Source organism: Pipistrellus hanaki (genome assembly GCF_964339955.1).
Source record: "Pipistrellus hanaki genome assembly, chromosome: 4".
NCBI lineage: Eukaryota > Metazoa > Chordata > Mammalia > Chiroptera > Vespertilionidae > Pipistrellus > Pipistrellus hanaki.
The window spans coordinates 36,677,272-36,702,824 of record NC_140506.1 but is presented as its reverse complement, the minus strand read 5'-3'; the positions used below and the strand labels follow the sequence as shown (position 1 = coordinate 36,702,824).

Sequence of the window (25,553 nt, the reverse complement as noted above, 5' to 3'; positions counted from 1 at the left end):
AAAAATTGGTAAGTTGAACTTTATCAAAATGAAAAACTTCTGCTTTTAAAAAGAAACTATGAAAAGGTAAACAACAGGTAGGGCAAAAATATTTTCAAACACATCCTGCCTAATAAAAGAATAATATGCAAATTGACCATCACTCCAAGACACAAGATGGCCACCCCCATGTGGTCAAAGATGGTTGCCTTCATGTGGACACAAGATGGTCTACAGGGGAAGGCAGCTGTGGGCAGTTAGGGGTGACCAGGCCAGCAGGGAAGGGCAGTTAGGGGCAATTGGGTTGGCTGGGGAGCAATTAGGTGTCAATCAGGCTGGCAGGGGAGAGTTTAGAGGGTGATCATGCTAGCAGGCAGAAGCGGTTAGGGGCAATCAGGTAGAGGCAGGTGAGTGTTTGAGAGCCAGCAGTCCCCACTGGGATCGGGCCTAAATGGGCGGTAGGACATCCCTCAAGGGGTCCCAGATTGGAGAGGGTGTAGGCCCCACTCCCCCCAACCACCCCCCCCAGCACGAATTTCATGCAAAGGTCCTCCAGTATCTGATAACTGACTTGTATCTGTAATTTACAAGTGCTGAAACTCAACAATAAGAAAACAAACAACCCAGTTGGAAAATGGAAAAATAATGGATAGAAACCTTGCCAAAGAATGCATACAGCTGTCAAAAAGCACAGGCAAAGATACTCAACATCATTTGTCACTACAGAATTGCAAATTGAAACAATGGGATACTATTGCACACCTATTAGAATGGCCAAAATCCAAAAAATCTAACAATTCAAACCTGGTGAGGATGCACAGCAATGCATATTTAAAAGAGCAAAAGCAAAACACTTAAAAATAAATTATTTCATTGAAACATTTCTTCAAACACACATTTACTGAGCACTCACTGAATTCTAGTCATTGCAGGAAAAATGCTCACTAATAAATGGCTTGATTTGGATTTGAACTGTGCTTTTACATACCTTACATGTCAGATTACCTATGTAATCAGTACATTAATTAATCAGTATATTAATTACTATAAGTATCCCGGCACAACTCTTTAAACTTGTAAAATGATTCTCAAAGTCACACAGAAGAATAGCCACCAGCAATGTGCTAACAAAATTATAAAGGAAGAGCTAAGAATATTTTGCTCTGCCAGATGTAACAACTGACTTCAAAGATACAACTACTAACACAGTGTGGTTCTAGCAGAGCCATCGATGAAAGACAACAGAAAGCTTAGGAACACACACACACACACCATATAAATATGTATATGATTTATATAGTTCTCCATTTCCTAGGCTTTCTATTATCTTTTATTGATCTCTCTGCTAGAGACATGCTGTCTTGGAAGTACGCTTTTAGCAAACAGTAAAAGTGTCATTTTATGTCAGTGGGGAAGAAGTGGATAATTCAATAATTTCGATAATGATAGGATGATTGGTTAAAACATGGAGGAAAATTAAGTTAACTCCATGTATCATAACAGATATCCAAATAACTTCCAGATGAAATTTTTAAATGGAAAAATACCCCATGAGAATTTTTTTTTTAAAAAAAATAGGTGAATAGTTATATCATTGAAGGGCCTAGAATGCCTTGCTTAAAATAACATCAAACACATAAACACTACAGGAAATTACTGTTAGATTTTTGTTAATAAAATAAAACAAGTATAGTAAATTAAAAAAAAACTGAGAAAAATATTTGTAATATATGCTAGAAGAGGAGATGGCATATAGAGTTTTTAAAACCTCTAATAAAGACAGTTATAAAAATGGCAAACATCCCAATTAAAACTGAGGCAATACGGGGCAGGCAATTCACAAAACACACACACAAATAAGACTACAAATTATGCAACAACACTCAGCATCTCTGGCAATCCAAAAATGTAACTGAAAGATAGATTCTACATTTGCTTATCAAATTCCAAATATTTTAAGTGATAACCCCCAATGCTGTCGAAGGTCTGGGGAAACCAGTATTTTCCTGGCTGAATGAAGAGGAAAATTGTCCCCACGACAATGGGTCCCTTAACACACGCCAAATGCCGTCCCAGAGCTCTGTAACATAAATGGTTAAGACCTTACGTTGTGTTTGAGATTCTTTCCATTGCAGTCCCCCTATCCCTGTATATGTACCTACCCTGATATGTATCATGTAGTAATTTTGTCACCATAACCACAAACTGTCAGGGGTGGGGAGGACCCCAGGAGACAGATGCCAACTCCATCCAACCCCAGTCAGAGAACCAGTAAATGATCAGCTGTGACAGAATGTGTCCCAGCACCCAAAGCCCAAACCCATCTGCTACAACCGAGATTCACAGATATTTGGCGAGTGGGCGTCTAATTTAATACATCATGTAAAAGCTGAGAAAGCCCTTGGTAAGTGGGAGATTACTCTGCATTGGCACGGATGCAGGCTGCTGAAGAGCTAAAGCTGCCAATGTTGTTACTCCGTAAAAGGTTTTTAATGTAACACCACATCTGAAGTACCTTTCCCCCATGTGTTCCCAAATGGTAATAACATTTGCGCCCTGGAGAGGGCAGATGCCAGGTCTGTGTTACTCATGGCTCTTTCCCCAGAGCTTGGCACAGCAGGCAGTTGGCAAATGACAGATATTAGGATGATGATCTCTCATTCATTCTTTTGGAAAATCCTTCCTGAGCCCCACAGTTAGCCAATAAAAGGTGCCTTCCATTTGTAATGTAACTCAACAAACTGGATCTGGACAGCATGCTTTTTTCTTTAGCCTGACTTGCTTACATGAAAACGCAGTTGTCAACTTCTGGACCAGTTACCTTTGCCCCCTCTCTCCCGGCAATGTCATAGAATGTGGAGAGCTGCTTTATGTTCTCACTCGGATTATTAGAAAATACTCTTCCAGGCACTGAAGCCATGGTGAAGGATTTTCCAAGAATTTTACAAATTGTAAAATAAGGCTCAAGAGGGTCTATGGTGTGTTCGAGGTCACACGCAGTGTGATGTCACCCTGGGGTAAAGTCAAGATCTCTGGGCTGGAGGCCAGTGATACTCCCAGCGTGCCCCCGGTCGCTTCCTGGTAACCACCAAAATACTCCCCCTTTAAAAACAGAGGCACAGAATATCACATTCTCGAGCCTTGCACAGATAAGATGTTGGAATAGATTTGTGGCCAGCTTTATTCTCAATTCTTAATTCATGATTCTGCTAACAATTTAAAGAACCTATAAGTACAGACCATGGGCTTGAGTGAATGGCAGATAAGCCACAAAGTTAAGAGCCTTTACTAGCGATTCTGGAAGAGATGATAAATTATTCGTAAATGAAGAGGCTAGTTATGAGTTTTAAAATTTCCTCGTATGTCTCATTTTATCATTTTACAAAGCTTAGTGCAGAATCTGATATAAAAGAAGACAGATTAATTAAGCAGTCTCTGGAGCCATTCTCGTAGAACATATGTCTTTCCATGTGGACTTACTTGGTGGCCAAAGAGAAATATAAATGGCCGTGTAAAAATCCAGATGAAGGAGGGAAGGGGAAAGCAGGTAGGAGGTCTGTCTCTGCTAAAAAAAAAAAAAAAATACAATAATTAAAAATAGTCACTAAATAAATGGGTGGATAAGGATCTTAGGTATAAAGAGAGAATTGGAGAACTGGGATATATGTCAGAAAAACAGATCCCAGCGAAGGTGGGAGACAGGATGGCAAGTACAGGAAGTGTAAGAGACATTTGAAACACAGAGAAAATATGTCACACGCCTGCAACAATAGTCCCAGTAGGATAAGCAAGAGAATGGGGCAGAAACTGTATCTGAAGAGAAAATGGATGAGAATGTTCCAGTGGTGAAGAAATAAATCAAGCCACAAATTCAAGAAGCACTATAAACTCTAAGAAGAAAAAAAATACAAAGGAAACAACATCTACTCATATCAGAGAAGAATAGTTGGAAGCAAAATACAAAGTAAAAATGTTCTAAATAGCCAAGAAAAAAGATATGCTGCTTTGGAGGAGCAATAATAGCAAAACTGACATTTAACTTCTCAGTGGAAATAATGAGAGGCGGAACGGTATCTTCAAAATGCTGAAATAAATTACATGCCAACCTAGAACACTGTGTGTAGTGAAAATATATTTCAAAAGTAATAATGAAATAAAACTTTTCAGACAAAAAAAAAAATACTGAGGGTATTTCTCACCAGGAAACTGGCACTAAAAAAAAGACTAAAGGGAGACCTTTACTCAGAAAGCAAATGATACCAAATAGAAGCTCACAGATAGAGAAACTAATAAATATCACTGGAAAAGGTAAATACATAATTAAATCTAAGAATATTGTGTAGGAAACAATAGTAATGTCTCCTTAACTTTTCAAAAATAGATAATTAAAATACATAAGAGCATAAAATCAGTGGAAAAATAACTAAGTTGATATTCTAAGGTCCTTCTATTGTCTGGGAGAGGAAAAGAGGTATTAACATTAGACTAATAAGAGTAGCTTTATAATTTCTATGAATTACAAAAAGTATATTAAACAATGTATATTTCTACCAAGCAACTAGAGTGCAAAGATGGAATAAATATTTAAACTAATAGAAACCAATTATTAAAAAATACAAAAGTTAGAACAGATGGGGAAAAGAGGAGCAAATAGTAAGATAACACATAGAAGATATACAATTTCTAGTTGCATTTAATATAAGTGAACCAGCTGCCTCTTCCCGTAAGAAAGAGAAAACTCCTCACCCTGGCTAGGTAGCTCAGTTGTTTAGAGCAGTGTTTCCCAACCTTCTCTCATGATGAGAATCACCTGGTGGAGTTGTTAAAACACAGATTCCTGAATCCCAACTAAGAAGTGCTAAACTAGGATTTTTGAGAACATATAGGTAAAATTGCATACCTAACTTAGTGCTCTGTATATAACATCTGTCTTAGAGCACTAGTTAAGTATACAATTTTACCTATATGTTCCCAAAAATCCTAGTTTAGCACTTCTTAGTTGGGATTCAGGAATCTGTGTTTTAACAACTCCACCAGGTGATTCTCATCATGAGAGAAGGTTGGGAAACACTGGTTTAGAGCATCATCCCAATACACTAAGATTTTGGGTTTGATTCCCGATGAGGGTGCAAACAGGAAGCAACTAAAGAAATGCATAAATAAGTGGAACAATGAACGGATCTCTCCTTACTCTCCCTTCCATTCTCTCTCTAAAAATCAATAAATACATTTTTTTAAAAAGTAGAGTAAACTCCTAAACCACCAACCCTCTCACAGAGGGTTGTTCTTTCAACAATAAAGAATTTAAATTTTTTTAAAATTAAAAGATTAAAAACATCTGCTCTGAAAAAGATAATGTCAAGAGAAAGAGAACATAAGCCACATACTGGGTGAACATACTTGCAAAAGACATATCTGAAAAAGAACTATTATCCAAAATATATAAAGAACTCTTAAAACTCAACAAGAAGCAACCCAATTAAAAATAGGCCAAAGACCTTCACAGGTATCTCACCAAAGGTATACAGATGGCAAATAAGCATATGAAAAGATGTTCTACAATACATGTCTTTAAGGACTTGCTAATTTAAAAAAAAAAAAAAAGAAAAAGATTTAAACACACGTTAGAATGCCAAAAATCCAAAACACAAATAATGCCAAATGCTGGTGAGAATGTGATGCAACAGAAACTCTCATTTATTGTTGGCGGAAGTGCAAAATGGTACAGGCACTTTGGAAGACAAAACTAAACATACTCTTACCATATTATCCATTAATCTCACTCCTTGGTATTTACCCAAAGGAGTTGAAAACTTATGTCCATACAGAAACCTGCATGTGGATGTTTATAGCAGCTTTACTCATAACTGCAAAAACTTGGAAGCAACAAAGATGTGCTTCAGTGGGTGAATGGATAACTAAATTGTGGTATATCTAGACCATGGAATATCATTCAGTGCTAAAAATAAATGAGCTTTCAAGCCATAAAAAGACATGGGGGAACCTTAAATGCATATTGCTAAGTGAGAGAAACCAATCTAAAAAGGCCACATACTGTATGATTCTAACTATATAACATTACTAGAGGACACCAATGGGGTCCCTTGGCCTGGCAGTGATGGGGCCAATTGGGGCCATCTCACCCACCCCAGAAGGAGGGACTTTGGAAGACTGGCTGGCCAGCTGGGGGCAGGAACCACAGGACGTTGGCCAGCTGGAGGGAGAGAATTGCAGGAGGTTGACCAGCCATAGGAGGCTGGCTATGGGAGTAATGGTCGCTTAGACTTTTATATATATACACATATACACTAGCGGCCCAGGGAACAAATTCGTGCACCAATGGGGTCCCTCGGCCTGGCCTGAGGGATTGGGCTGAAATAACATCTGACATCCCCCAAGGGGTCCTGGATTGTGAGGGCACAGGCCAGGCTGAGGGACCCCACCGATGCATGATTGGGGCCAGGGAGGAATGTGGGAGGTTGGCTAGCCAGGTAAGTACTGCAGGAGGACTCCAGGCTTATCCGGCCTGGTTCACTCAGTCCCTATCTGCCGGACACCAGCAGCAACATAACCTACTGGTCGGAGCATCTGCCTCCTGGTGGTCAATGCACCTCATAGTTGTGGTTGAGTGGCCTTAGCATATCATTAGCATATTATGCTTTGATTGGTTGATAGGATAACCAGATGACTGGACACTTAGCATATTAGACTTTTATTTTACAGGATAGATGAAAAGGCAAAACTATGAAGAGAATAAAAAGATCAATGGTGGCCAGGAGTTAGAGAGGATGATGGGATGAACAGGTAGAGCAAAGATGACTCTTTGAGCAATGACACTATTCCATATATTATAATGGTGAATATATGTTATTATACATTTGTCAAACCTGTAAAATGTACACCACCAAGTGAGCCCTGCCATAACCCCTGGACTTGGGCTGATAATGATGTGCCAGTGCAGGCTCATCAGCTGTAACGAATGCACCACTCTGGTGCAGGATATTGATATGCAGAGGCTGGGCCTGGGTGGGGGCCGGGTCTATATGGGAAACCTCTGTACTTTCTTTTCAATTTTTCTCTGAGTCAAGGATTATTCTAAAATTAAAGTCCATTAAAGAAAAAGGAACCACTTCAGTGCTTACTTACATCATGTAAAGATACGCAAAAACTTGTATTCTCATTAATAATATATATATATCCACACTTTTATTACTGAAACGTAAAAATTATGGGGAATTTAATGAAACTCCTACTCTGGGAGAAGGCACAGTGTATCTGTGGCTTCCTGGTCCTGCAGGTCCTGCAGTGTGAAAAGCTCTGGGGCAGGCACCTTTCTGCAAAGGAAGCCCAGGGAGCACTCTCAGAGGTCAGTCTAGCAAGGATATCAAACTCATGGCCAGCAGGCCACATGCTGCGGGGCCCACCAGCCGAGAGTTTGACATGCTTGGGGATTTAAGGTTTTTCTTTTAGTTGTTTTTAGGGCTTAAGTTCTAATTCTCATCACACATGCCTTTTTTCTTTCTTTCTTTCTTTCTTTTTTTTTTTTTTTTTTTTTTTTTGGCACTTTAGGGTTCCACAGATGAAGATTCAGAACAGCCTTATGAGGAAGCTCTGCTCTTCTGTCCCATCTGGCACATCCTGACACATCTGGCTCCTGCCTCAGACCCCCAGGCAGGAGAACCCAGCCTTCCTGCGTCTGCTGGACATTGCTCCACCAGGACTCAGAATGTGCTGTCAGAGATGACTCACCGCCCAATACCCTTTTCCAAAACCCCAGCTGCCGCTGTGCGAGCAGCTACCCTGGATGTGCTGCTGGCTCTGCCTTCTAAATGGAAACAGAAGGCTCCAGAGGGTGCCACGGCCGCCAGAGAGGAGTTGGGAAGGACAGTAGCATCACAGACTCCAGTGGGGTTAAAATGACATAACATTTAGAACATCAAGAAGGAAAAATACAAAATAAAATAAAAATAACTGAGACGAGAATAGCAACTCTTGCTCAAGTTACACCCCATATTTTGTAAATGTAATACTACTAATAAAAAAAAAAACATCTATCCTGTTTACAATCAAATCATCAAAGAATTGGAAATTTGGAATTAAGCAAGTTTCTTTTGTGGTGTCCTCACTGAATCTAAATTGGTTATTTTTATTGGTTATTTTTATTATATATACTCACTTATCAGAGTATAATCACCAGTAGTTAGTGAAATATGACATAAAATTATATTTACGGATGGGACAAAAACAACTTAAGAGAGCAATTAAAGTGATTCCACAAGCTGGAGTAAGCTTGCTTCCTCTCAGAAGTTTCGGTAATTAACGTACGGACCAAGCTCCGCTGCAATCAGATGTAACAGGAGCCACGGCGCTTCCCCAAACAGTGCGGACACCTGGGGCACTTTTTGAAATACTGACTACACTGTGCTACACTAGGATTTATTGGAAAGAGAGAGATTCACATGATGAAGACTGATTTCATACTATATTTTCAGTGTTAGCATTACTGGGCAAACTCTACCCTGAAATATCTGAAATATCATCTCTCTTTCACATAGCATGAGGTCTTGCCATGAGCTTCAAAGAGACTTGGCCCTGTGATTTCCATCTCATGGAAACACAGTCATTGAAAAACTAAAATGCTTCTCTGTCTCTGGATCTGCTTTTGTTCATCAGTTTATGTTGTTCATTATATCCCACATATGTGTGGGATCATGTGAAATTTTTCTTTCTCTGACTGGCTTATTTCGTTTAGCATAATGCTCTCCAGTTCCATCCATGCTGTTGCAAATGGTAAGAATCCTTTTTTACCACAGCGTAGTATTCTATTGTGTAGATGCAGAAGCATTGATCAGACCATCAAACCTCAGTGGGAAGGTGGCGGGGGGAGGCGGGGAGAGAAGAGATCAACCAAAGGGCTTGTACACTGAGTCGCCAGATTAGTATGATCTCTGAACGCATAATAATCTGGCCATAATAGAGATCTGGTACATGAATTCATGCATGGGTGGGGTCCGGCCAGCCTGGCCAGGGGAAGGGGACATGGTGGTTGGTTGGCCTGCCTACTGGTCGAACTCCTGGTCGAGGCGACAATTTGCATATTAGCCTTTTATTATATAGGATATACACTGAGAGGCCAGATTATTATGCGTTCAGAGATCATAATAATCTGGCCACTCAGTGTATGCATGCATATAAGCCTAACCCAATGAACACAGACATCAGGGGGATGAGGGCATGGCGGGGGGGTGAGCAATGGGGCAATAAGGACACATATGTAATACCTTAATCAATAAAGAAAAAAAATAAATAAGAAATACTATCAAATTAAAAAAAGAAAAAGAAAAACGAAAATGGATAGTCCTGAGCTAGGCCATTAAAGACCATAAACGTGTAATGATAACTGAAAACGACCTATCAGAATCTAACTGGATCCAGGACATGCATGACAATGGCCCAAGTCCTAGACGAGGATCAGCCAGGGGATTTTTTTCCTATGGAATAGGTGGAGGTAAACCTAGAATAGGTGGTCTGGGAGGTCCAAAAGGTTGGCGACCACTGCTCTGGACAGTCTTATAACGAATGAGGGAACTGTGAACTGTAGTTCCAAAGTAATTAAGATAATAAGTACTTTGGCAGTCAATGTAGTAAGTCTCACCCATGTGGAAAATGTGCTCATTGGGAATCTTTAGTGTCTGACCACGATAAGTATAAAAGACACTAAACTGATAAGAGTCACATCTCTGATCTTCAATTTCCTGTAAAATGGATCAAAGAGAATAAAGAGAAATAGCAGGTAAAGTACAACATGTAATAAAATCATGGATTTCAAAATACCATATGTAATAAAAATGTGGATTTCAAAAATACAACTATTTAACAGCAAGCCTCTATTTATCTTGGCTATTAACCCCTTGTAGGAGCTGTTGTTTGCAAGTATCTTCTCCCATTAGGTTGGTTGCCTCTCTGTTTTGTTGGAATTTCTTCTGCTGTGTAGAAGCTTTTTAGTTTGATATAGTCCCGTTCATTTATTTTTACTTTTATTTCCTTGGCCTTTGAGGTAAAATTCACAAAATCTTCTCTAAAACTAAGGTACATAAGTTTAGTACCTATGCTTTCTTCTATGTAATTTATTGTTTCAGATCTTATATTTAGATCATTGATCCATTTTGAGTTAATTTTTGTATATAGGGACAAATTAGTCTAGTTTCTTTCTTTCTTTCTTTCTTTCTTTCTTTCTTTCTTTCTTTCTTTCTTTCTTTCTTTTGTGTGTGTGTGTGTGTGTGTGTGTGTGTGTGTGTGGATTTCCAATTTTCCCAGTACCATTTATTGAAGAGGCTTTCTTTTCTCCATTGTATGTTTTTGCCTCCTTTGTCAAAAATTATTTGTCCATATATATGTGGGTTTATTTTTAGGCTTTCGATTCTGTCAGCAAGCCCTCTTCTGGTTATCTACCCCCAAATTTGCAAACATTTATTCACAAATATATATGCACCCTATGTTTATTGCAACATTACTCATGGTGGCCAAGACATGGAAACAACTGAAGTGTCCTTCAACAGATGATTGGATAAAGAACATATGGTACATATATACAGTGGAATACTACTCAGTCAGAGGAAAAGATGGAATACTGACATTTGTGACAACAGGGATGGACCTTGAGAATATCATGCTAAACAAAATAAGTGAGTCAGAAAAAGTTAAGAATCATATGATTTCACTCTTATGTGGGACATAAAACTGAAAGTAACAAATGAACAAATAAAAAACAAACAAACAAAAACTCATAGACACAAACAACAGTATGGTGGTTACCAGAGCGAAGGGGGTTTAGGGGTAGTAATAGGTAAAATGGGCCAAATATATGGTGACAAAAGATGATTTGACTTTGGGTGGTGAGCACACAATGCAATACACAGATCATGGATCATAAAAATGTGTACATGAAACCTACATAATCTTGTTAACCAATGTCACGCTAATAAATTTATTATTTTTAATGTAAGCTTAAATTCTGGATATGAAGTGGAGAATGTGTTTTCTTACCAGAAGAACAAATCCAGATGTAAAATCCCTGCCAAATAAGCACATGAAATTTTGCAACCTTTGCTGTTGCCACTATTATAAGAGATGCATTTGGAAGGAAGTTACAATGGAAACAAACAATAAGCACACAGAATCCAGAAATGAACTTCCTGCAGAGAAGGTGGTTTGAATTTTTGCATTCTGACAACCCCATGCATAGGTAATAAGTGCTTCCTACAAATACATTGGTAAAGGCCATCTGATTAATATCACCCTATATAATAAAGGTGTAATATGCAAATGGTCCAGAAGTGTCAGGACCGACCACATAATGACTGGATCATGGATCAGCAGGAGGGTGGGGCAGTGAGCTACAATGGGGCGGCAGAGAGCTACAGGTAGGGGCAGGGCAGCAAGCTATGAGGATTTCGGGGGGGGGGGGGACAGGGTAGGGGGAGCTACAGGAGGGCGGGGCAGCAGGTGGAGAGCTACTGGAGGGCCACAGTGAGCTACTGGTGAGTACTGGCTCATGGATTCATGCACAGGGCTACTAGTGCTGATATAAATCTCAGATGACCTTATAAAAGGGGAATATATCAATATTTGTAATTTTATAACAAGATTAAAAATGTTCACACTATTTAACTTCAATTTTCCAAAAATCTCTTGTTTTCTACCATCCTTTGGAAAATATTGTCATGTTTGGGTAACTTTAGTCCCTCACACACTGCAAGGGAACTGAGATATGGGGCCATGGTGAGAACAACCTCGCTAAATATCTTGCTTTAGACCTAGGAGATCAGAGACTGGCACTTTTATATCTAGAGACTGGGAGGGTACTATCATCAGAGCAACTGGTTCTGTTATCACAGAGGAAGTGAGATCTCTGTGGACTCAGAGAAAAGCTAAAATGTGAAACCACACTCTAAGGGTGCTTCACAATGAGAACTCTGACCTATGAAGACGAGGTCTTTTTATGTAAGAAAGAAAGAAATATGCACATAATGTACTTAAAGAAGATTGTTATCCAACATCCTTCAGTTTTATCATTTATGTATTTATTCCCAATACTGACTTTTAAGTAAATGTTGATATAATCTGAATGGCTAAGCATCAGTTACCTAAAGAACTCACTGAGGTGACTATTGCTGAGCAATACCTTCTTGCCATCCCCTGAGCACAATACACTGGCCTGCTCTCAGCAGACACACAATGTGCACCTTATGCCAAATGGGCAAACAAAGGAGTGAATAAATGGCAGGAAGGATGACCAGTGAAGCTCTTTGTTCATTCAACAGGTATTTACTGAGGAGTCAACTCTGTGCCAAAGCAGAGGAGTAAGCAAACCAAGGTGATGATCACAGATTCTGACAAGTGCCAGGGAGGGAGTGAATCAGATGATGCCACAGAGAGCAGTGGAGGGAGAAGATGCTCTCCATAAGGTTATACGGGGAGGTTCTCTGAGGAGCACACCTGTGAGCTGAGCCCTGCAGTATGAGAAGGCATTCTCTATTTTGAGAAGGAGGGGGTGTTAGCAATCCTGAAATAGGAACAGTGGGCACAAAGGCCCTGAAGCCAGAAAAGGTAAGTTCTTTAAGAAACAGAAAGGAGGACAATGCAATGCTACATTTTAAATGATGAGTGGAGTAATGCGCAGAAAAATGTCATACCTAGAAACAACTTACAGATAATTGTACTAAGCTCCTCAGAAGAACTCTTCAAACAAATGAAGTGAAAGCTTAGCACAATCACTTGAGTAAACCAGGCAATTCATCACATCATTACTATACTCACATGTTGAACTTTACTGTTTTATGTCATTAATCTGGCCTAAACATCACATCACATTGACATGCTACTTGCTTCAGTTCAGAGGAGAATAGCACAGATATTTGTACCCCATTTTATATCATTTTAAGTACCCTTTCGGGTGTTTATAGGACAATGATGACTTTTAAGCTTTCTAGACTCATGTGGTTATATCCGTTCCGTTGTCTTGTGGAGATAGTTAAAGAAAGTCAATATTTTAAGAAATGGAAGCATGTTGTAGTTGGGAAACAAAGAATTACAATATAATCCTCATAACAATTCCTCACATTTGTCAAATCTGACTTTAACTTTGGGTGGATTCTTACAAGTTCACAGAGTAAGGAGACTTGTGTAGCAATTAAAAGCAAATCCAATGCTTATGTGGTCAATTAGCTTACAACAAAGGAGGCAAGAATATACACTGGGGAAAGGATAGAATCTTCAATTAATGGTATTCAGAAAACTGGAGAGTCATAAACCTGGACCACTGTCTTATACCACACATAAAAATTAACTCAAATAGAATAAAGACTTGAATGTAAGACCCAAAGTCATAAAATTCCTAGAAGAAAACAAAAGAAGTAAACTCCCTGGCATTGGTCTTAGCAATTTTTTTTTTTTTCGATCTGACTCCAAAGACAAGAGCAACACAAGCAAAAAATAAACAAGTGGGACCACATCAAATTATAAAGCTTCTGTACAGTGGAGGAAACCACACCAAAATGAAAGGCAGCCTGCTAAATGGGAGAAGATATTTGCAATTCACATGTCCAACAATAGGTTATGAAGAACTCACACAACTTGATAATAAAACAAAACAAAAATCCAATTAAACACAGGCAGAAGAACTCCACCAGTATGACTCAATGGTTGAACATCAACCTTATGAACCAGGGGATCACAGTTTGATTCCCTATCAGGGCACATGTCCGGGTTATGGGCTCGATCCCCAGTGTAGGGCATGTACAAGGCAACCAATAAATTATTTTCTCTCACCACTGATATTTCTCTCTCTCTCCCTTTCATTCCTCTCTGAAATAAATTTGAAATTTTTTTAAGGGGTGGGAGATCTGAATAAATATTTTTTCCAAAGAAGACATATAAATGACCAACAGGCAATTAAAAGACGCTCAACATCACTAATCATCAGGAAATGCAAATCAAAACCACAATGAGATCTCACTGAACACCTGTCAGAATGCTAGTAGCAACAAGACAAAAAGAACAACAACAACAAAAAAAAACAAGTGTTGACAAGGATATGGATAAAGGGAACTCTTTTGCATTTTTGATGGGAATGTAAATTTGAGCAGGCACTATGGGAAACATTATCGAGGTTCCTCAATAAGTATAAAATAGAACTACCACATGATCCAGCAACTCCATTTGTAGATATTTATCTAAGAAAACAAAAAATGCATATGCACCTCTATGTTCAGTACAGCATTATTTACAACAGACTGGCAGTGGTACATGCCTTTGGGGATGTCCAGCCTGTCCATTTTTCCCCACTTCCTTCCTCCTATTCTTGATTCTACTCCTTCTGACTTCCTCCGGGACAATGCCCTGTTCATTATTCCCACTTTTACTAGTATTTCCAACATTGCTCTTCTCTGCCTTCAAAAACGTTTTTATCTTTCACAACCTAAGGAAATAAACTCTCCCTGTGACTTTCAGTCACTACCTCCTTTGTTTCACAGTTCAACTTGAAATTTGAAAGCTTTCTCTATGTGTCTTTGGCCAGGCATCTACACCTCTCAACTGTCCACCACTGGTCTAGGAATAAGGAAATCCTATGGTTCCTTATGAATTATATTCACCTTTCCTTCTTGCTTTTGGTGGCTCATCACTGGAGTGACTGAGAAATAGGCAAGCCACCGAGGAAATGGGCCTGGCCATTTAAACACAAGATTGCACATCCTCTTACAGTTTTAAGTATCTTCTATTGGGAGTTTGGCGAATGTCTCCAAGTTTTATGAGCAGTGCTATGTCCCAGGCCTGAATGAAGTCCTGAGCAAACAGTAAGAGGAGAGCCTCTGCTCTACACTGGGAAGGGTACTGTTTCCAGAAGATGTTTAATTCCTGTGACCTTGTGCCCCAGCTCCTATCTGGTGGTGAGGTAAACTAGGGTAAGGATTAAGCCACTCCTAGAGAAAACCTGGACCTGCCACACACCTCAGAGAGATGTGGTGCATATGGTTAGTTCATCCTTCTGCCAAAGTAGTTCTCCACATTGCCCAGTGGAGGGGGCTCTCCTGGTCCCACATTTGGATGTGGGGAGGTCAAGGCTTAACAGCAAGTCGTCAACAGTCACTACCCTCGGTGAACATATGTCCTCTGAGGATTGTATCAAGCTGGGTGACTAATTAAGATCAAGGTCAGAAGCTCCAGGATCCCTCATTCAAATACCAAACCATGTCACCACATTTCTTAGCAGGCACTAGCTCCGGTGCAAAGAGCACAATACAGAGGTGGGAGAGAAGGGGTAAGAAGGAACATAGGAGGAGATGAGATGCTGAAAATACAAAAGGCAAATGACGCTGTTTAATGGTTAGTGGTAGTGACAGTCCTTTAGCCAAATCACCTCCACCATTCCTAATGCCCAGTCACCCTTCCACCTGGACAACGACTAAGCCAACTGGGCCTATCAACATGCACTGTTCACTAAGGCGATCTCTTCAAGGAATCTGCTGATTGTTTATGTGTTTCAGGAAACAACCTACTGTAATTGTGAATGAAATAATTTTTCAGTCTACCTGCAGACAATTCATTACTCTCTAAAGACACTGCCCTCATCTGAACTCTTTCTTCTGACTGCTCTTATAAATGCTCTTTGTAATCATTTCACATCCTAGAAGAAACCTTATGAAAGTTGACTTAATCACAACCCATCATCTGGGGATTGGGGCACCCTGATGACTGATAAGGCTTGTGAGAAACCTTGATTAAGATCTCAATTAGGATCAAGAATGGTGAGCAATGGAGAGTCAATGTGGGATGAGACACAGGACAGCAGCATCAAAGTCTGGCAGGCACATGAGGGCTGTTTGGCCTGCTTCAGCCTCCAGAAAGGAATCCTGTCCCACCACCCCCTACCTTACCCCCAACTGAGATCTGCCAGGTTGGGAAAACAGCAGCCTTCCTTCCAGCTGTGGCTCCCTCAGTGAGGGAGCCACAAATAGCAAAAATGAGGCTATACTCTCATGGGAATCCACTGTGCAATGTTTTTCTGCTATTTTTAATAATGATGCTAAATCTCCAGGAAGTGGGAAGAGGGGACTGAATCACTCAATTGATCGACAAGTAACCCTGAATGCAGGCAAACACATCAGTAGGCCTATAGGTTAAAGCCGTGGTTTGCTACATGTGGTTCTTTGGCCCCTTGAATGTGACTTTTCCACAAAATACCACGGCCTGGGCAAGTCTATTTTGAAGAAGTGGCGTTAGAACTTTAAGTTTGGCTCTCAAAAGAAATTTCAATCTTTGTACTATTGGTATTTTGCTCTGTTGACTAATGAGTTTGCCGACCGCTGGACTAGAGCATGAATCAAATTCCATGATGAAAATATATATTTTGATGCATTATTTTTATCAATGTTTTATAATAATTATCACTTAATGCCTACCAAACTTACTTATTCAGGAAGACTCTTTAGAGACAAAACTCAGAAAATGAGGACTGAAACCATAAGTGCCCTACAGAGATTTGTGAGTGTTATACTTTTTCTCAGCCCATTCAAAGGCTTCTACAATTGGAAACGGCGACATGATTTGCTTGTATGGAAATAGTTCACTAAACACAGTTTCAGCTTTTGAAGTCTTATTGTTAATAATTTCTCTATATTTATAATTTTGTGTAATTCAATGCCTAATAAATCATTCTTTTCTAAATTCTACTGTGACGTGTATTTTTCCACATTGTGAATGCCTAGTAAACAAACAAAAAAAATGTCATACATTTACTATGCCCTGTAAAAATATTACAGAGAGAAGCTTGAAGACAGGCCAAGTTATCCCCTGATTTTTTAAGTCTGGTTCAATGTTTGGAATAAAATCCTTGAAGTTGACTCCGACTAGGTTTTCAAAAGTCCAACTCAACACTACATAATATTTATAATTTGTCACGAGAAACTGTCCAGAAGAAACAGATCCAAGAAATAAGAAGCCCCTTGCAGGTCCCACATACTTGAAAAATTTATGAGGCTAGGAAGAGAGATACAGTTGGTGCTCATTATTCACAGTAGCTATGTTCTGCAAAGACCCTGCACACATTGCATTAATAAACACGGAACCACCTCAGCTAGGAGGAATATAGGGACAGGGTTCCTATAAACCTCTGGACACAAAGTGTTTTTCAACCGATCAACACATAACCTTTCTTTTAATGTGTGTTTCTGTTTGAAGACACCTTGTTTATTACACTGTTGATTCATTACCAGAGAACTCAGGGCCAAAAGCACTGTAACACAGGCCTGAACAAGGCTTAACTAACTCTCATACTTTCTTTGTAAGACACATCCCAGCTTTCCTGGGTAGGAACATTAGACAGCACCTCAGCGCTATGCTTGGAGCCCATTTCAAACAGTGAATTCAAAGGCACACATCTGTGGAAAACCTTACACTAAATAGATTGGGAGAAAAGGATACTTAATTTGTCTGACCTCAGCTGGGACATTCTCATTGGATAATTCAAGTTTTTCACTGTTGTTCCCATGTCCAAAGATGACCACACAGCTCTGTGAATACTGACTTGGGGGTTACAAGTACATTTTAGGGAGCAGGGAAATCAAATACAGAGCACACTAATGAGGACTGACTACCTCTCTTCCACGTCACGGAAAACGCTGCCAGGCGGCAGGCTACTCAAGGGCACGAAGCCCTCCGGAGGACCGCCCTACCACGCAGGGGTGAGGTCCCCTCATTCTGAGCAGCCTGGGCAAGGCAGAGTTGGGCCTGAGCTCTGCCGAAGGCCTCAGGAGCCGGGCATGTTCCCTCCAGAAGAGGTTCTTTTACCTGCTCCCTAGAAAAGAAGGGGCAATCAAGAGACTCTGCCTGTCATCAATTTTCATTAAGGACCATTTGAATGACCTCAGAAGAGCTTGCAGTTTAAACTTCAGCCCATTTTCCCTGCAGGATATTTAATGTTGAGAAAAGTGCCTCTTTATCAAGCATTTTGCTTTTTCTAATTAAATTCTGGAAGAAAACTCAAAGAGTTCCTCTCCTGATGCTTCCTTAGCCTGAACAAAGAAGATGACCCCGTGGCAGAAAGCCCTGAGAGGGAAGGTACCCAACAGAAGCGCCACCTAACTAAATCAATCATGAGATTTTTCAAAAGGCCTGCAACTCATGAGAGTTTTAAAAAATTCAAAGATGGTTTCAATGTCTGTTAGTTTTTTAAGTCATAAAATAAGGACAATTATAAACACAGTTAAGTTCTCTCCCACTCCTCCCTCCCTCCTACTCTCTCTAAAAATCAATGGGAAAATATCCTCAGGTAAGGATTTAAAAACAAAAACAAAAGTGACTACAAGGATTATTAATGAAATATCTCCATGTTCAAATATATCTGTACAATATGTCTTTTACACTAGTAACAAAGGTGGGCCTGTTCATAGGGATCATGGTTCACAGGGATCAGGGCTTACAATGTAAATTAGAATGAAAAACGAGGTGCAAAATATGTTCTTTAAGTCAACTAAAATAATAATAATAATAATACAGTTAAGCCCAGCCTGTGTTGCTTAGTGATTGAGCATTGACCTATGAACCAGTAGGTCACAATTTAATTCCTGGTCAGGGCACATGCCCAGGTTGCAGGCTCAATCCACAATAAGGGTATGCAGGAGGCAGCCAATCAATGATTCTCTCTCATCATTAATGTTTCTCTCTCTCCCTTCCTCTCTGAAATCAATAAAAATATATTTTAGAAAGAAAAAATTCAGTTAAAAAACATTGCAAGGAGCACAGAAATTGTTATATTAAAGACATTGATGAATTAGTTACTATAATTGAACCAAAAACAAAACAAAAAGAAAACCCACAAAACCCTCAGCTCTGAGCTTTCCAGCAGCAAATAAAAAACGGAAACCTTGTGATACATGGTTTTCATTAATAGACAAAAGCCAGCAGACCAGATCATCCATTCTTGAAAGAATACATTTTATGGGCATTAAAAGTACAATAGGTATTTATGATGCCAAAACCACTTTTATTTCTGATGCCTTGGTTTCTGGGTCAGCCAATGTTCTCTATGGCATCACCCTTGTCCAGTGGTTGGCAAACTCATTAGTCAACAGAGCGGCAAACCGCAGCTCCCTAGCTGCATGTGGCCCTCGAGCTGCAGTTTGCCGACCACTGCCCTAGCCAGTCGATAAGAATAATGGGAGCTATTGATAGTCTCATGGGTCAACTGCCATTGTGACAGGATAGAGGGCTAGAGACTCCCTCACCAGACAGCTTACAGGACACTATCATGTGGTCACTAACAATATTGAAAAAGAAATAAGGTGACCAAAATCTGTAAAACCTGAAGCAACCAGGAGAGGCCCAGGAAAGAGATGCACTTCAATGCCAAATACCATCCCTGATAACCAAACCACAGTAAGAGCACAGATCCTGTTACATATTTGCTCTGTAGAGCCTGTCGTTTGCCTGGTTACAGTTATTTCACCTACTGAACGAAGCTGATCTCACTATTAAGAGTGATAACCTAATTGTCAAAGTGATTTTACAGGCCTTGTTGCCTTTCAAAATGAATGTAGGTGCGACCATTAGGAGCAGTAATAACTACCAGCAGGACATGGTGATAAACCCAGACATGTTTTCCTGTTGACCATCCTGACACTGAGCTCCATGTCCCCAGAGGTCCCCCTGCTGCCCGGAGCAGGCCCCCATTTCCCAGAACTCTAGATTAACCAACTTCCTGGTTAGCTCAGGATACTCACACCTGGTTCATACCTGATGTAATTAATAAGTGTTCACTTTCAATCTCAAAACTGTCCCCACTGTAAGAAAAAAAATCACATAATAACAAGTGTTGGGGAAAATGGGGAGATATGGGAACCCTCTTATATTGCTGATGGGAATGAAAATTTGTTCAGCCGCTTTGCAGAACAGTCTGGCAGTTCTTCAAAAGGCTACATGCAGAATCACCATATAGGCCAGCAATTCCACTCCTAGGTTTATACCCAACACAAATTAAGACATATGTCCATATGAGCTTGTCATCATTTTCAATAGTAGCCAAAAAGTAGAAACATCCCAGTTGTCCATCAACCAGTGAATGGATAAATATGAGATATCCACACAATGGAATATTATTCAGCCATAAAAAGGATTAAGTATTAATACATGCCACACAGGAGTGAACCTTCAGAACATGCTAAGTGAAAAAAGCCAAACACAAAATGTCACATACTATATGTGACTCTTTACCTGCGACATCCAGAATAGGTGCATTTATTCAGACAGAAAGATCTGTGTTTCCCTGGGCTGGAGGTGGTGGCAGTGAGAGGAAACAGGGAGTGATAGCTAATGCCTACTGGGTTCCTTCCTAGGTGATAAAATTCCTAAAACTGACAATGGTGATGGTAGCACAACTCTGGGAATATACCAAAAACTATAGAATTGCACACTTTAAATGAACACATTGTATGGTAAGTGAATTATATTTCAATAAAGCTGCTACCTAAAGAGTAATAATCATATCATAATTTTAAAAAAAATCAGAAAATTGGTTATATGGTCACTCCACGGAGAACCAAATACCAGATACTCAGACACCAATGGGAGAGAGGATGCTTGGAAACCTTCAGCAGTGACCTGGTGAAACCTCCTCCACTTTAATAAAGCATGTGAATAAGCTAATTGCTGTATTTTCAAATCATCCTATTTTGATGGGTGGCAGGAGAAGCAGAATGATAGGCTCCTGTAAGTTAGTCTTTCAGAAGAGAAGAATCAAGTTTGTTCTCTGTGAAAAATTACCAGAATCTACAACAGCATTTCAAATATAAACCTTAGTACTAAAGAGTAAAAACTTTTATTCACTTAAATATGATTTTTAAAAAAGGTTTCTGTTAAATATGTTCCAAGAAAACACAAAGGGATTAGAATATATTATTTAATCTACTGCAAGATCAACATTGTAATAAAATTTCATGTTGATCCTAAATCACTAAAGACTAAAAACATTTTCTATTTTCTGACCAAAAAGTATTCTGCCCCCAATTCTCACCGAGTCCTTGTCCCCCATTCTACTTGCACTGATCATCCCAAAGCTCCCTGGATGGCCTCCGCATGATCCACGAATCCTTTTGCCTTGTTCCATCTTGCTTCTATTGTGGTGAAAGCTTACCACACTGTCTGAGAGTCAACCCAGTTGATGTCTATGAAGTAACAACCATGCATATTCCAATTACTCTGCAGAAGAGCTTTTAAATATTACTTTTATAATGGGGGGAGCGGGGAGAAGTCTTCTGATGAAGATATTATATCCCAAGTCAAGTGAAGCAAAGAACCAATGAGGACTAATCCTTGTGAAGTCAGCTGAGAGTGTCTAAGTGCGGGAGCAGGCCTGTGGCTCACGGAATAGATTTTGGGAAAGAAATCAAGTAGCACCTTCAAGTCTATCTGCCTCCTCTGGAGGACCTGTCATGACGGGTTCCTACCACAGTGCAGTGAAGACCGGAGCAGAAAACCAGAGGGCACGGTTAATTCCTTATTCGGCATACAAAAGGTAATGCAGGGACCACATTAAATACAGCCAAAGCAATGTCTTCTGTGCACAAATACCGGATGCAGTCACACCACTGACACACCTGATACTGAGGGACAACTATAAAGTATGGAAATCAGTCCTTGTCTAAGGGGTATGTTATCAACCCTGCTACTTTCTACTCTTCATAATCATGTTTTAAAAATGAACACCAGCTTGATGCTTCCAGCATAGATGAGTTCTTCAATATTTCATTGGGGGTGCAAAGAGAGAAATACACCTCTCTCAATTTTATTTTTGAAGGATAATACTCATTATGTGTAATAGCCACATGGAGCGATTGTGACAAGCTAACCAATGACCAAAGAACATGTTCCAAAACACGTGAAGGCTCCCCACCTCCCTTTGTCTCGATGGGCTCTATTCTGTCTGTCCTCACATTTTTCTCCTCCCTCCTCCCTCCCCTCTCCCCCCATCGGTTGCCTTCACTAGCCCCACCACCATTCCCACATGCCGGATTTTTCCATCTTAACTGGCCACACTATAGACATGACGTATATTGCTACTATTTATACTTTATAACGTGAATAAAGACATGTGCTTCCTGCTACTATTTTTAAGGCAGTGTTCTCATTAAAAAAAAAAAAATGTTTTTCATGTAGAAAAAATGTAGCCCAGCTTATTTTATCCCGAGCAAAGATGCAGAGAAGGCCCTGGCCAGGTGGCTCACTTAGTTGGAGCATCGTCCCAAATACCAAAAGGTTACAGGTTTGATTCCCAGTCAGGGCACATACCTAGGTTGTGGGTGTGATGCCCGTGGGGGCACAAATGGGAGGCAACTAATCAATGTTTCTCTCACATTGATGTTTCTTTCTCTCACCCTTCTTCCCTTTCTAAAATTAATAAAAACATATCCTCGGGTGAAGATTAAATTAAAAAAAAAAAAAGATTCAAAGGGGAAAATAGGAGGCTGGTGGCAACCTGCAAAGGAATGCCCTCAAATATTACACAGGAATAAAAAATATTTCACTGCAAACACGGCCACTTCTCTGAATCCAAGCATGGAAACCCCACCTGCTGCTGAGGCCATGTCAAGAGAAACTTGTAAATGTTAAGCAGAGCCGAGACCGGTTTGGCTCAGTGGATAGAGCGTCTGAAGGGTCCCGGGTTTGATTCTGGTCAAGGGCATGTAGCTTGGTTGTGGGCACATCCCCGGTGGGGGGTGTGCAGGAGGCATCTGATCAATGTATCTCTCTCATTGATGTTTCTAACTATCTCTCTCCCTTCCTCTCTGTAAAAGTATCAATAAAATATATTTAAAAAATAAAAATAAATAAAAAAGTTAAGCAGAGATCCCAGCCGAACATCTGAGTTCAGAGGGACAGCAGGCCAGCCCTTCTCCCTCCTGCATACCCTTGGGAGGATATTACTGGAATCCTCTTAGGCATCAGCCAGCACCTGGCAGGTCCCAGCGTGTGGGGCAAACCCACTGACCCACCCTCTGATCAGTCCCAGGGGGCAGAAGCGGCATGTAGCAATGAATGTGCTGATACCCTCTGATGTGTGGAAGGACTGACAGGTTTGTTGATAGCTTTTAATTATACTAAACCTAGAGATTAGAAACAAAATGGCATAATTGAGAGCAAAATATAAATAAGTGTGGTTCCCAGAGTCTTGCCAAACTGGAATCATCAATGCTGAATTTCACTCACAACTGATTTCCAATAGATCTCAATCTGCACTAAAAATAAATGTTTTAACAGCCCTTTCACTTCCATCCCTCAAAGGCCCTGGTTTTACATGCAGGACAAGAGCTGCTCTTTCTTATTATCTTTTCCGTCTCCGTGGAGACCACATTCCTCCCCATCGCACCTGTGTATATCATAAGATAAATACTGCAGGCTGGCTTTGTTACCGCCATAGAATAATTCTAACAGGATAGCTTCTGGCTTCTGGCTTTTTTTTTTTTTTGAGCCATGACATTTTTTTTTAATCTTTCAAGATGACAGGCGATTTTTATTTCCAGACATTTAAAAGCAACAGAATACAACTACCTCTCAGACTCAATTGGTGGTCTCTCCATAATCTGACAGAAATGAAGGGTAGTCCTGACCAATTGTTCCTAATTTGTTTCTCCATTTTCAGTCAGTTTTAGAACACTCATGATTTTATTTATTTATTTATTTATTTGTGTTTGTTTTTTAATTCTCACCCGAGGATATTTTTCCATTGATTTTGAGAGAGGAAGAGAGAAGGAAAAATGGGAATATTGATGTGAGAGAAACACATCGATTGGTTGCCTCCTGCATGCACCCTGACCAGGCCTGAGCCAGGGAGAAAGGTACCTGCCCTTGACCAAAATCGAACCCGGAACTCTTGGGTCTGCAGACTGTCGCTCTATCCACTGAAACAAACCTTCTAGGGCTGATTTTCTTTTCTTTCTTTATTTATTTTTTTCCCATTGTTTTTCTGAGAAGATACTTTAGAAAAATGGCCCAATAATTGATTAAGAAGTGAGCCTCAGTGAAAAAGTGTCAAAAATGCCTGAGGATATACTTCTTTTTTACTATAAAATTACTTACTGTTCAAATTCTATGAAACTCCTGTCTATGAATGTACTTAATATTTCCTAATATATCAAATCATTACATTTCACATACAACATTTCCAGAAGCATTTACACAAATGGTGGCTAATTTTTAAATGTCACTTCTTAACGTGTCTCTTTACAGGAAGAGGCTGTTCCTTTCCAAACCAGATGGTGATTTCCGAGAAACACGGTCTTAAATTTCTGCTGCCATATTATAGCCTTTGGAAATCGTCCTTTCTTCAAGCTTTATTAAGGCATAATTAACAAATAAAGTGTAAGATATTTAAAGTATATTACATGATGATTTGATACATGTATAATGGTGAAAGGATTCCTCTTTCATGTTAGCACATCCATCACCTCACACATTATCCTCCTTTTCTTTGTGTGAGGACATTTAAGTTCTACTCTCTTAGCCAGCTTCAATTATGCAATAAATCATTATCATTAGATCCTCAGACCTTATTCATTTTACAATGAAAGTTTATATCCTTCTACCAACCTTTCCCTCTTTCCCCATACCCCAGCCCCTGACAACCACTTTTCTGTTTTTAGGTCCTATGAGTTCAACTTTTTTTTTTTTTTAGATTCCATGTACAAGTGATACCATGCAGTCTTGCTTAGCATAATGCCCTCCAGATTCTTCCATGATGTCACGAATGGCAGGGTTACCTTCTTTTATGGGTAAATAATATTGAAATGCCACATTTTCTTGATCCGCTCATGTATTGATGAACACTTGGATTGTTTCCATGCCCCGTTTATTGTGACTAATGATGCAATGAACATGGAGGGCATAGAGATCGCTTCAAGGTAATGGTTTTGTTTCCTTTATACCCAGGAGTGGAATTGCTGGATCCTACGGTATTTCTATTTTTGAATGAATGATGGGGGATAGAATTTTTTATTTAGATCATTTTGGACTTTCAATAACTGAAAATGAAACTCAAAAGCTGTGATAGATCCCTGAGATATAATCTAGAAAAGCAGAAGAAATTCTGCAAGTACCTAATGACTAAATATTAAATCAAAGTTATAGTATGAAGCAAGCATTTCTGCTCCCAAATCCTTACCAGGGTCCACAAGGTCTTATGCAATCTAGTCCATGCCTGCCCTCTGGCCTACCATGGATGTGCTCATTGAACTCACTCTGCTCTAAACACACTGGACAACTATGGGTTCTTCCAATGCTCAGGACATTTGCACATACCTTTTCTTCTGTCTGAAATATTCTTTCCCAATTATTATTGAGAAAAGGTATTGAAATCTCTGGTTATAAATATAGATTCATCTGTTTTACCTTTTAGTTATGTCAGTTTTATTTCAATATATTTTGAAGCCCTATTATTATATGCATAATCTTTTAGTGTTATTATATTCTCTTGATTCATTGACCCCTTCTTGATTATGAAATGATAATATTTAGCACTGGTAATA

The 25,553-nt window shown here is 39.6% G+C and overlaps 1 protein-coding gene across 7 annotated transcripts in view; it reads right to left on the bottom strand.

The window, feature by feature from the left end:
* Positions 1 to 25,553, bottom strand: part of PDE8B (phosphodiesterase 8B) — a 260,529-nt gene that overhangs the window by 88,851 nt on the left and 146,125 nt on the right. The window contains exon 2 of one of the 7 annotated variants that reach the window (XM_084881269.1): positions 3,460 to 3,544. The exons of the other annotated variants lie outside the window; for them this stretch is intronic. The gene's annotated coding sequence lies outside the window, so the exon portion shown is untranslated. The remainder of the gene's footprint in view (positions 1 to 3,459; positions 3,545 to 25,553) is intronic. 7 annotated transcript variants of the gene reach the window in all.